The following is a 12750-nucleotide window of genomic DNA, read 5'->3' as shown; positions in this document are numbered from 1 at the left end:
ACATGTCGTCGCGTTTCCTGTAGGAAAAAGTCTGCCGCGGTACGGATAACAGATTGATCACAGTGTGCGAGTGAAATAGCGCAGGTATTGGAAACTTACTCCGGTGTTGATGTGGGTGGAAGAGCATGATTCTCGCGGGCAAAACGTCTAAATTTCACACAGATTCACCGTAGAATTCTGGCGGTATGTGGACCAAACGCCATTTCGCGTCTATCCGTAGAGAAATCGTGCCAACAATGTGACCGGTACCGCTCAGAAACGTGTGATACTGTCTGGGAAGAAAGCCCATCGACATCGACCGCGTCCAGTAATCAAGGAACTGATTCGCAACAATCGCAGAATGAATATCTCGCATACTGCTCAACAGATAAGCATTCCTGTACACAGTGATTATTCCACTGTCTGAGATCGTCTGCGGTATCGGAAATTGTGCTTACGCTCGGTTCCGCTATTGATGTTATCTGCATACAAAAACGGAAGATTTATTGTGTCTCTGTACTTCCTTGAGCGTCACTGCGTGGTAAACAATGATTACGTAAGCCGCATCATTACAGGCTAGGAGACAAGTGTCCATCATTTTACACTTACAACAGACAAGATGTCTATGGAATGGAGTCACTCTGCGGAAGAAATCGAAAGGGAAGGTAGTGGCCAACGTTTTCTTCGACTGCAGATGTTACGTAGTACTAGTTTCTAGTGTGGAACGGGTAACTCGTTCTATAGAGTCAGTAACAGTCCTGCTTCTGATGTTATCTATAATAAAGTAATGTCACAAATATGATCACAGTGTCCACATATATAAAATGTTTGATTCTGTTAGTGTGCATTACATATGACGACCTAGTAGCCTGAGATAATTCACAAATTGTCATTTGGATTGTACACACATCAAAAACAGTTTTGCATCACCTCGGTTCCGAGAGCTTCGGAAGCTGTACAGAAAACTGGAATAGAGATCAACATAAACATCATTTCCGCCCTTTTTATTGCTCATGAAAACCACACATTGCATTGTTGTACCACCATACATCGAGACCTTCAAAGGTGATGGTCCAGATTGCTGTACACACCTGTACCTCTAATACCCAGTAGCACTTTCTCTTGCATTGATGCACGCCGGTATTCGCAGTGGTATACTATCCACAAGTTCATCAAGGCACTATTGGTCCAGATTGTCCCACTCCTCAACGGCGATTCGGAGTAGGTTGGTGAGTCACGTCGTCCATAAACAGCCCCTTTCAATTAATCCCACACATAGGATTCATGTCTGGAGAATATGCTGGCCGCTCTAGTCGAGCAATATCGTTATCTTGAAGGAAGTCACTCATAAGATGTGCATGATGGGGGCGCGAATAGTCGTCTCCAAAGCCGAATGCCTCGTCAAGTGCTGCCGATATGGTTGCACTGTCGGTCGGAGGATGTCATTCAAGTATCGTACAGCCGTTACGGCGCCTTCCACGACCACCAGCGGCGTACGTCGGCCCCACATAATGCCACCCCAAAACATCACGGAACCTTAGCTTGCTGCACTCGCTGGACAGTGTGTCGAAGGCGTACAGCCTTACCGGGCTGCCTTCAACACGTCTCCGACGATTGCCTGGTTGAAGGCATATGCGACACTCATCGGTGAAGAGAAAGTGATGTCAATCTTGAGCCAGAGGTGAAGTTGCGCATCATGCACGTCAAGCATTATTCAACGTGGTGGCGTTGCCGTCAGGGTTCCTCCGAGCCATAATCCGTAGATAACGATCATCCAGTGCAGTAGTAGCCCTTGGGCGGCCTGAACGAGGCATGTCATCGACAGTTCCTGTCTCTCTGTGTCTCCGCCATGTCAGGACAACATCTCTTTGGTCCACTGCGAGATGCCTGGACACTTCGCTTGTTGAGAGCCTTTACTGGCACAAAGTATCAATGCGAACGCTATCTAACCGTTGTATTGACCGCCTAGGCATGGTTGAACTACAAACAACAAGAGCCGTTTATCTCCTTCCTGGTGGAATGACTGAATTCGATCGCCTGTCGGACCCCCTCCGTCTAATAGGCACTGCTCATGCATGTTTGTTTACATCTTTGTTCCGGTTTAGTGACATCTCTAAATTGTCAAATGGACTGTGACCGTGATACAATATTCACAGTCAACGTCTGTCTTCAGGAGTTCTGGGAACCGGGGTGATGCAAAACTTTTTTTGATGTGCGTATTTTGTTATGACCTTAAGACGATTTGTAGATAAACCGAAATTAGTAATCAAATAACAATATATTTGCGACCTTGGCTATTTAGAGGTTTTCTGCATTCACACCTTAGACTGTAAAGGAGTTGTATGCACACAGTTCATGGAAAAGCGCTTAAATATTAATGCCGATTCATATTGTTCAACATGACTCTGCTAACCCTCGCCATAAAGAGCAAGAGCCGTGGAAAATTAGCCAAAGGTATTGTTCTCCTGCACGACAATGCAACACTCCACGCGGCACATACAACCCACGTTGTGCTTTCGATAGAGGGGAGAGTGTCATCTGCCAGATTTGCATCACATAATTTCCTTCTTTTCGATAAGATGAAAGACCATCTGGAAAAAAAGACATTTTTCCGACGGTAAGGGTTCTCACACAGCAGCTCTCGAATGGCTGCGTGACGAGGGAGTTGATTTCAATTTGGTAGAACGTTCGGACGTAGTTTACAGAGGCTCGGTGACTACGTTGAAAATAGTATTTATTTCGTTGATCATAATCGATGATTTTGGAAAGCGTACATCTATGTCATTCACGATTTAACTAATGCTCCGGTTACGTATTTTTTTCCTCCTTAGCACCGCATTTCGAGAATATTTACACGATTGTTATGGGTGAGGTTCGCATGTATGTTTTTCCACCTCTCTTTCGCTGTAGTCGTCTTCGGGCATTTTGCTATTAGCATGCAAAAAACTCTCTAAGACGACAACAGTCCAAGAGAGGCGGGAAAATAGACATGCGAACACCACACACATAATAATCACGTTTATATCTACACTTCACAACGAGAACAAATTCTCAAAACACGTTGTACTAAGCATAAAAAATACGTAACTTTTACAGAATTTCATGGTTTAAATCACGAAAAATAGTGTTTGTATATCATTTTGAAGAGTAGTGCAATATTCAATGGAAGTTATTTCGCCTGCCATAATAATGTGTATTTTACCTTTTGAAATTATGTTTAACAATCCATTGATCTGCCTACGTATCTCTTTTTTGTTTGTTTGGGGTTTAAGGGCGCTCAACTACTGAGGTCATAATCGCCCAGTCACAATTATAGGAGCACATAGAATCTAGTAAAACTCAAGGGGGGGGGGGACACCAGAAAGTTCTTACAAAGATGTGCAGATAAAATAAATGAAAGAGTTAGATGTCTTTGGGCAAGCCAGTCAAAGTAATAAAACGAAGAACACAAGCAGCTGCTCGAGCGTCATCAGATAAAATATCTTGTAAAGTAGATGGCAGAGACAGGACAACACGAGATTGACTAAAACGAGGACACGACAATAAAACATGGCGCACTGTCAATGCATGACCACAAGGGCACTGCGGGGCTGGGTCACCGGAGAGCAGGTAGCGGTGGCTAAACCGGCAATGCCCAATCCGCAACCTGGTCAGAAGGACCTCTTCTCACCGAGATGGTCGGGAGGAGATCGTCCAAGCAGTTGGGAACGGTTTTACGGCCCGGAGCTTGTTTCCTTGAAGTGATGACCAAGTATCCCACCACAATGACACAAGCCTCTTACAAACAACCCCACTAATATCAGATGACGCGATAAAATGGGAGGCTGGCCGAGGCAGGAGGGCTGCAGCCTTGGCTGCAGCATCAGCAGCCTAATTCCCAGGCACTCCTACATGGCCGGGAACCTACAGAAAGCTGACAGGAGAGGCATCATCAGCAAAAGAATGGAGGGACTGCTGGATCCGTTGCACCAAGGTATGGACCGGATATGGAGCTCCAAGGCTCTAAAGAGCACTGAGTGAATCAGAGCAGAGTGCATACGATGAATGGCGGTGGCGGCGGGCATACTGAACGGCCTGATGGAAAGCAAAAAGCTCGGCCATAAAGCTGGAACACTGGTCGAGGAGCCGGTATTTAAAGGTGACGGCCCCGACGACAAAGGCACAGCCGGCACCATCGTCAGTTTTGGAGCCATCAGTGTAAATAAAGGTGTGACTGGCAAGTCGCGCACGAAGTTCGACAAACCGTGACCCAATACACTGCAGCCGGAGTACCCTCCTTCGGGGGCGAGCTGAGGTCAAGATGAATATGAACCGGAGCCTGGAGCCAAGGTGGTGTCGGGCTCTCACCCTCTCTGAAGGTGGTAGGGAGGGCAAAATCCAATTGTCGAAGCAGGCGACGAAAGTGGACTCCAGGGGCAGCAGGGCAGACACGTACAACCCATACTGACGGTCGAGAGAATCGGTGAAGAAGGCCTAATAAGAGGGATGGTTGGGCATTGACAACAGCCGGCAGGCGTACCGACAAAGCAGTACGTCGCCCCAGTAGGTCAATGGTAATTCTTCAGCTTCAGCATAAAGACTCTCGAAGGGACTACGGTCGCAAGACGTAACCCCTGATGGTGGATGGAGTTGAGACGGCGTAAGAGGGATGGCCGAGCAGACGAGTAGACGAGGCTCCCATAATCCAGCTCTGATCGGACTATGGACCGATACAAGCGAAGCAGGACAGTGCGATTGGCTCCCCAAGATGAACCACTAAGAACTCTGAGGACATTAAGGGGCAGCCAAATAAGAGACGTGTGGAGACCAACAAAGTTTCCTGTCCAGTGTGAGCCCTAGAAACTTAGTTTTCCACGAATGGGAGAACAACGGGACCGAGATGTAAGGATGGCGGAAGGAACGCTTTATATCGCAAAAAGTTGACGCAAACCGTCTTCTCTTCAGAGAACCGGAAGCCATTAGCCACATTCCATGAGTACAGGCTGTCAAGGCAACGCTGAAGGCAGCGCTCCAGGAGGCATGTTCTCTGGGCACTGCAGTAGATCGCGAAGTCATCGACAAAAAGAGAGCCTGAGACATTAGGTGGAATGCAATCCCTAACTGGATTGATCGCTATGGCAAAAAGGGCTACGCTCAAGACGGAGGACAGTACGGAACCCACACGTACCCTAAACTTTCGATCTGTTAAAAAGGAATCAATAAAAAGGGGCAGGCGACCGCGGAGAGCCCACCTGTGCATAGTGCGGAGGATACCTCCTCTCCAACAGGTATCATAAGCCTTCTCCAAATCGAAGAACACGGCTACCGTTTGGCGCTTTCGCAAAAAGTTGGTCATGATGAATGTCTACAAGGTCACAAGGTGGTCGACGAAAGCCGCATTGAACATTGGTAAGTAGATGTCGAGATTCAAGAATCCAAACTAACCGAGCGGTAACCATGCGCTCCATCACCTTACAGACACAGCTTGTAAGAGAAATGGGGCGGTAACTAGAAGGAAGATGTCTATCCTTCCCGGGTTTGGGTATAGGAACAACGACGGCATCACGCCAACGCATGGGGTCTTGACCTTCGGTCCAGACGCGATTGTAGGTACGAAGTAGAAAGATTTTGCCTGCCGGAGAAAGGTGTGTCAGCATCTGAACGTGAATGACATATAGCCCTGGAGCAGAGGACCGGGACAGAGCAAGTGCACGTTCGAGTTCCCGCATAGTAAAGGGGGCATTATAATTTTCCAGATTCAGCGAGTGGAAGGAAGGTCGCCGAGCCTCTTCTGCCTCTTTCCTGGGAAGGAAGGCAGGGTGGTAATGGGCGGAGCTTGAAACCTCCGCAAAAAAGCGGCCGAAGGCGTTGGAGACATCCACAGGATCAACAAATACCTCATTACCTAAAGTTAAGCCAGGTACCGTGGAGTGGGCCTTAATGCCTGACAGCTGGCGTAGGCCACCCCAGACGACAGAAGAGGGAGTAAAACTGTTAAAGGAGCTGGTGAAAGAGGCCCAACAAGCTTTTTTGCTGTATTTGATGACTCTACGGCATTGCGCTCGGAGTCGTGTGTATCAAATACAATTCGCCAACGTAGGATGGCGGCGAAAGGTGCGTAAAGCACGTCGAGCACGGATAGCGTCTCTACAAGCCTCATTCCACCAGGGGACGGAAACGCGACGTGAAGAAGAGGTAGTACGAGGAATGGAACGTTCGGCAGCATTGACGATAACAGCCATGAGGTATTCGACCTGACTGTCACAACTGAGAAAATCGTGGTCCGGAAAGGTCGCCAGGGAACAGTAAAGTCCCCAGTCAGCTTTCGGTATGTTTCAGCTCGTAGGACGTGGGGATGGGGGGTGGTGCAGGAGACGAACGACACAGGGGAAATGCTCGCTCGAATAGGTGTCAGAAAGGACATACCACTCGAACCGACGGGCAAGAGTGGTAGAACAGATCAAGAGGTCCAAGTGGGAGTAGGTATGAGTAGAGTCCGAGAGGAAAGTCGGGCCGCCAGTATTGAGGCAGACAAGATTGAGATGGTTGAAGACATCCGCCAAGAGGGAGCCTCTCTGACAGGATGCAGGAGAGCGCCAAAGGGGATGATGGGCATTGAAGTCGCCAAACAATAAAAACGGCGGAGGAAGCTGAACAATCAGGTGCATCATGTCAGCCCGACTAACTGCGGACGACGATGGAGTGTAGACAGTACAAACAGAAAAGGTAAAGGCAGAAAGAGTAATACGGACAGCTATTGCTTGGAGTGGGGTGATCAATGGGATGGGATGGTAATAGACATCGTTCCGAACGAGCAACATGACCTGGAGCTGGAATACCGTCCACAGGGGTGAGGTCAGACCGCTTCTTAGGTATAGTGGGTAAAAGCAATACGGTCAGCTGGGCGCAACTTGGTTTCCTGGAGACCAAGGACAAGCGGACAGTGCAGGCGGAGGAGCAGTTGTAATTCCTCCCCATTAGATCGAATACCTCTTATGTTCCAATGTAACAAAGCCATCGCTAATAAGAAAAAAGGGGGAACGAAACGGGTGAAGAGCTGGTCACCTCGACGGCAGTGGAGGGCCAGGTTTCGAGGGAACAACGCTACAACCGGCGGGAAGCGGATCCTGTTCCATCGAGTTGTCGCCAGCTGCGGCCGCATTCCTGGGTTGCGTAGGAGGGGCAGCATCATTCGCCGACGACAGGCCAGCTGAGCGCCTGGCAGCAGAACGTCCTGGCGAAACTGAGGACGGCCGGGAGCAGCGACTCTTCTTGGAGGCCTTCTTGGAAGTCTGATGAGGCATGGGGATGGTGGGCTGGACCCGAAGGAGGTCCTCACGCGCAGGGTCCGTTTTGGAACGCCAGACCTCGTAAGCCGGGGTCCGGAACGTTTCCTCGATGGACGCCTGAGAAGGGGATCGCTTCTCAGGCGGCGGAGGGGAAGGAGGAGGAAGGGTGGCCTCTGGGGCAGAGGGGGCGCGAGGGAGGAGGATTTGGAAGGGAGGGATTTGGGAGGCGGAGGCATAGACCCCGAATGGGGTGAGGAGGTGGAGGGGGGACACGATAGGGGTGAGGATACTGTGGAAGGAGTGGACACGACTGAGGCAAACGAAGTCGTCAACGTCACGGGATGGAGGCGGTTATACTTCTTCCTGGCCTCAGAATAAGAGAGACGGTCCAAAGTTTTTATTTCCTGAATCTTCTTCTCCTTCTGATACGCAGGGCAGTCTAAAGATCTAGGCGAGTGGAGGCCAGGACAATTGACGCACTGAGGTGGTGGGGTGCATGTATGTCCCTCACGAAGAGGACGTCCACAGTCGCCACAAAGAGGCTCAGCCTCACACCGTGACGACATGTGCCCGAAGCCCAAACACTGAAAGCAGCGCATAGGAGGCGTTATGTAAGGTCGCACGTCGCACCGGTAGCACATCACCTTTACCTTCTCCGGGAGAACGTCCTCCTCGAAGGCGAGGATAAAGGCCCCAGTGTCGATGCGACGGTCTTTGGGGCCGCGCTGGACTCGCCGGACGAAATGCACGCCTCGGCGCTCCAGGTTGGCCCTGAGCTCCTCATCAGATTGCAGCAGGAGGTCCCGATGAAAAATAACCCCCTGCGTCCTATTCAGTGCCAGATGCGGGGCAATGGACACTGGGATGTCCCCTAGTCGGTCGCACGCCTGGAGCGCTGCCGACTGTGTGGCGGAGGTGGTCTTTATAAGAACGGACCCCGAACCCATTTTACTGAGAGCCTCAATTTCCCTGAAGATGTCCTCGATATGCTGGACAAAGAACATGGGCTTGGAGGTGGCGAACGTCCCCCCATCGGTCCGAGAACAGACTAAATAGCGGGGGAAGTACTTCGCCCCAAGCCGGCGGGCCTGTCCTTCCTCCCAGGGAGTGGCCAAGGGGGAAAGGGTAGGAGAACCAGAACTAGAGACAGTACATTTCTTTTTAAAAGACTCGGCCGCATATCGACCTGATAAATGTTGACATTTCATCTGCGAAACGTCCGCCCCGATACCACCCACTCCGACCAGGGGCTCTCCCCACGGGCGCCACCCAGCCTCAGCAAGGGCCACCTGGCAGGATGACCGTTGCCAGGAGTCCTGATGCCCCAAGGAGACGGGCATCTACTCCTTGGCCGACGTGGGGAGGGTACAGCTCAGGTATCGGCAGTACGATCCCTGCGTTGTCAGGGGGCTACAACCTACAGGGTACATGACGACCCCACCACAACGGGCTGGCTACCGTGCTGGATTTCGGGTGCTGTGGAAAGTCCATCATGATCGTAGGTGCAGATGGGGACGCACTATGGGCGTAACTTGTGCAACCCATCAAGCGTTTAGGCCCAATTTGAGGAATAGTGGGTGCGGTTACAACGCCATTACGATGCTGAGTGCCAAGGTCTTAGTGCACTGAGAACCAGTGATACACCATGTAAGGCGTCCTTCCCCAAAAGGCTCTTACTTCTGTAGAATTGGAGGTCAAACCCCAAGGGGGACCACTACATTAAGGCCGAAACGTTTGAGACTCCCTTTAGTCGCAGGAATACCACGGGCCTATTCTTACCCCCGAACCCGCATGGGGGCCTACGTATCTCGTCCGCCTCCACTTTATTTGCAGAATACCACGAGTTCCCCCCTTGCTTTACGCTGGTCGTCTTCTTTAAATTATTGTGTCAGCTAGTAAATCCCAACATGCATCTCTCCGTTCATAACCCTCAGTTTTTGAATTGTTTTCGCTATGGAAGTCCACATTTCGCTGCCACAAGCCTACTAACACAATCAGAGTGTCAACTTAAATTTTCAGATACATCGGAAGTATGATTTTGAGAACCTATCACTTTATTGAAAACAATTTTTACTGTTCTGTTCATTTTCTGTCTTGCTTATTCAGTCAATGTCTTCAGCTTCTCTAATTACACAGATTTATCAATACTTAGTTGGATAAGTCGAACGCGGTAATACGAGTATTGTACATTAGGCACATTCCGGACGCTCGACTTTATTTTCTTACCAAGAAATGCTAAAATCCTAAGTATTTTGATGGAACCATTGATTACTGAGGTGTTAAATATCTCACATGATCTGTTTAACACCATTCCGAACGGAGTTGTGTGAAGGCCATGTTTGTAGGCTCCGAACGAAGAACGCTTTGGAAAATGGTTCAAATGGCTCTGAGCACTATGAGACTTAACTTCTGAAGTCATCAGTCCCCTAGAACTTAGAACTACTTAAACCTAACTAACCTAAGGAAATCACACACATCCATGCCGGAGGCAGGATTCGAACCTGCGACCGTAGCGGTCACGCGGTTCCAGACTGTAGCGCCTAGAACCGCACGGCCACCCCGGCCGGCTCTTGGGTATATACATTTCGTAATCGTGTTCAAAGAAGCTGAATATTCCAAAGGACTTCTGCCGCTGTTACGCCTGTGGGATGCACAAGAAACATTAATTAGATAGCAGTGGCAAGTCATTGGTTCAACTACGGCACAAATTAAAAAAATTGGGCGGCTATAGTTTCATGACTGCATTTTAGTTGAGTATGCGGGAAAAAAGAAAAAAAAATGACAATCCGTTACCATACAACGGCATTGAAATGAAATGATCGTATGGCATTTATTGGCCGGGATGTCCCCATCGGGGTTCGGCTGCCGTATCGCAAGTCTTTTTAGTGGACGCCACTTCGGCGACTTGCGTGTCAATGATGACACACAACACCCAGTACCCTGACGGGTATCGAAGCCAGGCCCCTTTGCGTGGTGGGCGTGGTGGGCGGTACGGAGTAGTATGAATAATTAACCGAAGTTGAAAAAAGAGAAAAAATGACAAAAATACACTGCGGTGATGGAAGTCATGGGGTAGCGATACGAACATACACAGATGGGGATAGTATCGCGTACACAAAGTATAAAATGGCAGTGGATTGCCAGAACTGTCATTTGGACTCAGGTGATTCATGTGGAAAGGTTTCCGACGTGATTATGCTAGCATGACAGGGATTAACAGTGTTTTAACGCGGAACGTTAGTTGGAGGTAGACACCTGGGAAATCGTTGGGGCATTCTGTACTCCAAGACCCACAGTGTCAAGAGTGTGCCGAGAATACAAAATTTCAGGCATTATTTCTCACCCCGTTAAAACAATGACCATCATCTTCACTTAACGACCGAGAACAGCGGCGTTTGCGTTAACTTGTCATTGCTAAGATAAGCGACACTGCGAAATAACCGCAGAAATCAATGTGAGGCGTATGACGAAAACGACGACATTTAACATTATCCTGGGCTCGTGGTCATATCCCCTAGGCTACTGGAAAACCGTGGCCTAATCAGATGAGTTGCGATTTCAGTTGGTGAGAGCTGATGGTAGGTTTCGAGTGTGGCGCAGAAGGCCATGAAGTCACGGACTCAAGTTGTTCATTGAGGCACTGTTCAAGCTGATGGTGGCTTCATAATGATGTGGGCTGCATTTATATGGAATGGACTGGGTTCTTTGGTGCAGCTGAACCAATCATTGACAGGAACTGGTTATTTTCGGTTACTTGGAGACCACTTGCAGCAAACATCTAAGGAATTTTTATGGTAGTGCCACCGGACCACGATTGTTCGCTATTGGTGCGGATGATATGGCCACCCAGATTGAGGGATGTGTATCCTGTCGAACTTTCATGGGATATAGTCCTGCACATGGACGGCTATTGAGGCAGTATGGCTCAATATTTGTGCTGGAGACTTCCAACATCTTGTTTAGTCCATGCCACATCGAGCTACTATCACTACGCCCGGCAAAATGAGATCCGACACGAGGTACCGCATGCCTTTTGTCACCTCAGTGTATGTTAACACAGGATTCTAATATGCTTAGTTGAGAATGAGCTAGTGAAATTAAAAAACTACGCACACTGGACGCTGAAATACTTCTGTTCTCATCTTGTACTCCAAATTTTCCTTTTCGTGATTTTAAACGTGTTTCTTAACAAACACTCCTGGAAATTGAAATAAGAACACCGTGAATTCATTGTCCCAGGAAGGGGAAACTTTATTGACACATTCCTGGGGTCAGATACATCACATGATCACACTGACAGAACCACAGGCACATAGACACAGGCAACAGAGCATGCACAATGTCGCCACTAGTACAGTGTATATCCACCTTTCGCAGCAATGCAGGCTGCTATTCTCCCATGGAGACGATCGTAGAGATGCTGGATGTAGTCCTGTGGAACGGCTTGCCATGCCATTTCCACCTGGCGCCTCAGTTGGACCAGCGTTCGTGCTGGACGTGCAGACCGCGTGAGACGACGCTTCATCCAGTCCCAAACATGCTCAATGGGGGACAGATCCGGAGATCTTGCTGGCCAGGGTAGTTGACTTACACCTTCTAGAGCACGTTGGGTGGCACGGGATACATGCGGACGTGAATTGTCCTGTTGGAACAGCAAGTTCCCTTGCCGGTCTAGGAATGGTAGAACGATGGGTTCGATGACGGTTTGGATGTACCATGCACTATTCAGTGTCCCTTCGACGATCACCAGAGGTGTATGGCCAGTGTAGGAGATCGCTCCCCATACCATGATGCCGGGTGTTGGCCCTGTGTGCCTCGGTCGTATGCAGTCCTGATTGTGGCGCTCACCTGCACGGCGCCAAATACGCATACGACCATCATTGGCACCAAGGCAGAAGCGACTCTCATCGCTGAAGACGACACGTCTCCATTCGTCCCTCCATTCACGCCTGTCGCGACACCACTGGAGGTGGGCTGCACGATGTTGGGGCGTGAAAGAAGACGGCCTAACGGTGTGCGGGACCGTAGCCCAGCTTCATGGAGACGGTTGCGAATGGTCCTCGCCGATACCCCAGGAGCAACAGTGTCCCTAATTTGCTGGGAAGTGGCGATGCGGTCCCCTACGGCACTGCGTAGGATCCTACGGTCTTGGCGTGCATCCGTGCGTCGCTGCGGTCCGGTCCCAGGTCGACGGGCACGTGCACCTTCCGCCGACCACTGGCGACAACATCGATGTACTGTGGAGACCTCACGCCCCACGTGTTGAGCAATTCGGCGGTACGTCCACGCGGCCTCCCGCATACCCACTATACGCCCTCGCTCAAAGTCCGTCAACTGCACATGCGGTTCACGTCCACGCTGTCGCGGCATGCTACCAGTGTTAAAGACTGCGATGGAGCTCCGTATGCCACGGCAAACTGGCTGACACTGACGGCGGCGGTGCACAACTGCTGCGCAGCTAGCGCCATTCGACGGCCAACACCGCGGTTCCTGGTGTGTCCGC

General features: G+C 49.9%; 1 protein-coding gene across 2 annotated transcripts in view; it reads right to left on the bottom strand.

Moving 5' to 3' along the window:
- LOC126336865 (potassium voltage-gated channel protein Shaw-like) overlaps positions 1 to 12750 on the bottom strand; it is a 1557807-nt gene that overhangs the window by 96345 nt on the left and 1448712 nt on the right. The window lies entirely within an intron of this gene.

Source organism: Schistocerca gregaria, chromosome 2 (genome assembly GCF_023897955.1).
Source record: "Schistocerca gregaria isolate iqSchGreg1 chromosome 2, iqSchGreg1.2, whole genome shotgun sequence".
Taxonomy (NCBI): domain Eukaryota; kingdom Metazoa; phylum Arthropoda; class Insecta; order Orthoptera; family Acrididae; genus Schistocerca; species Schistocerca gregaria.
The sequence above is the reverse complement of the archived record's forward strand: the minus strand, read 5'-3'. Positions and strand labels throughout refer to the sequence as shown.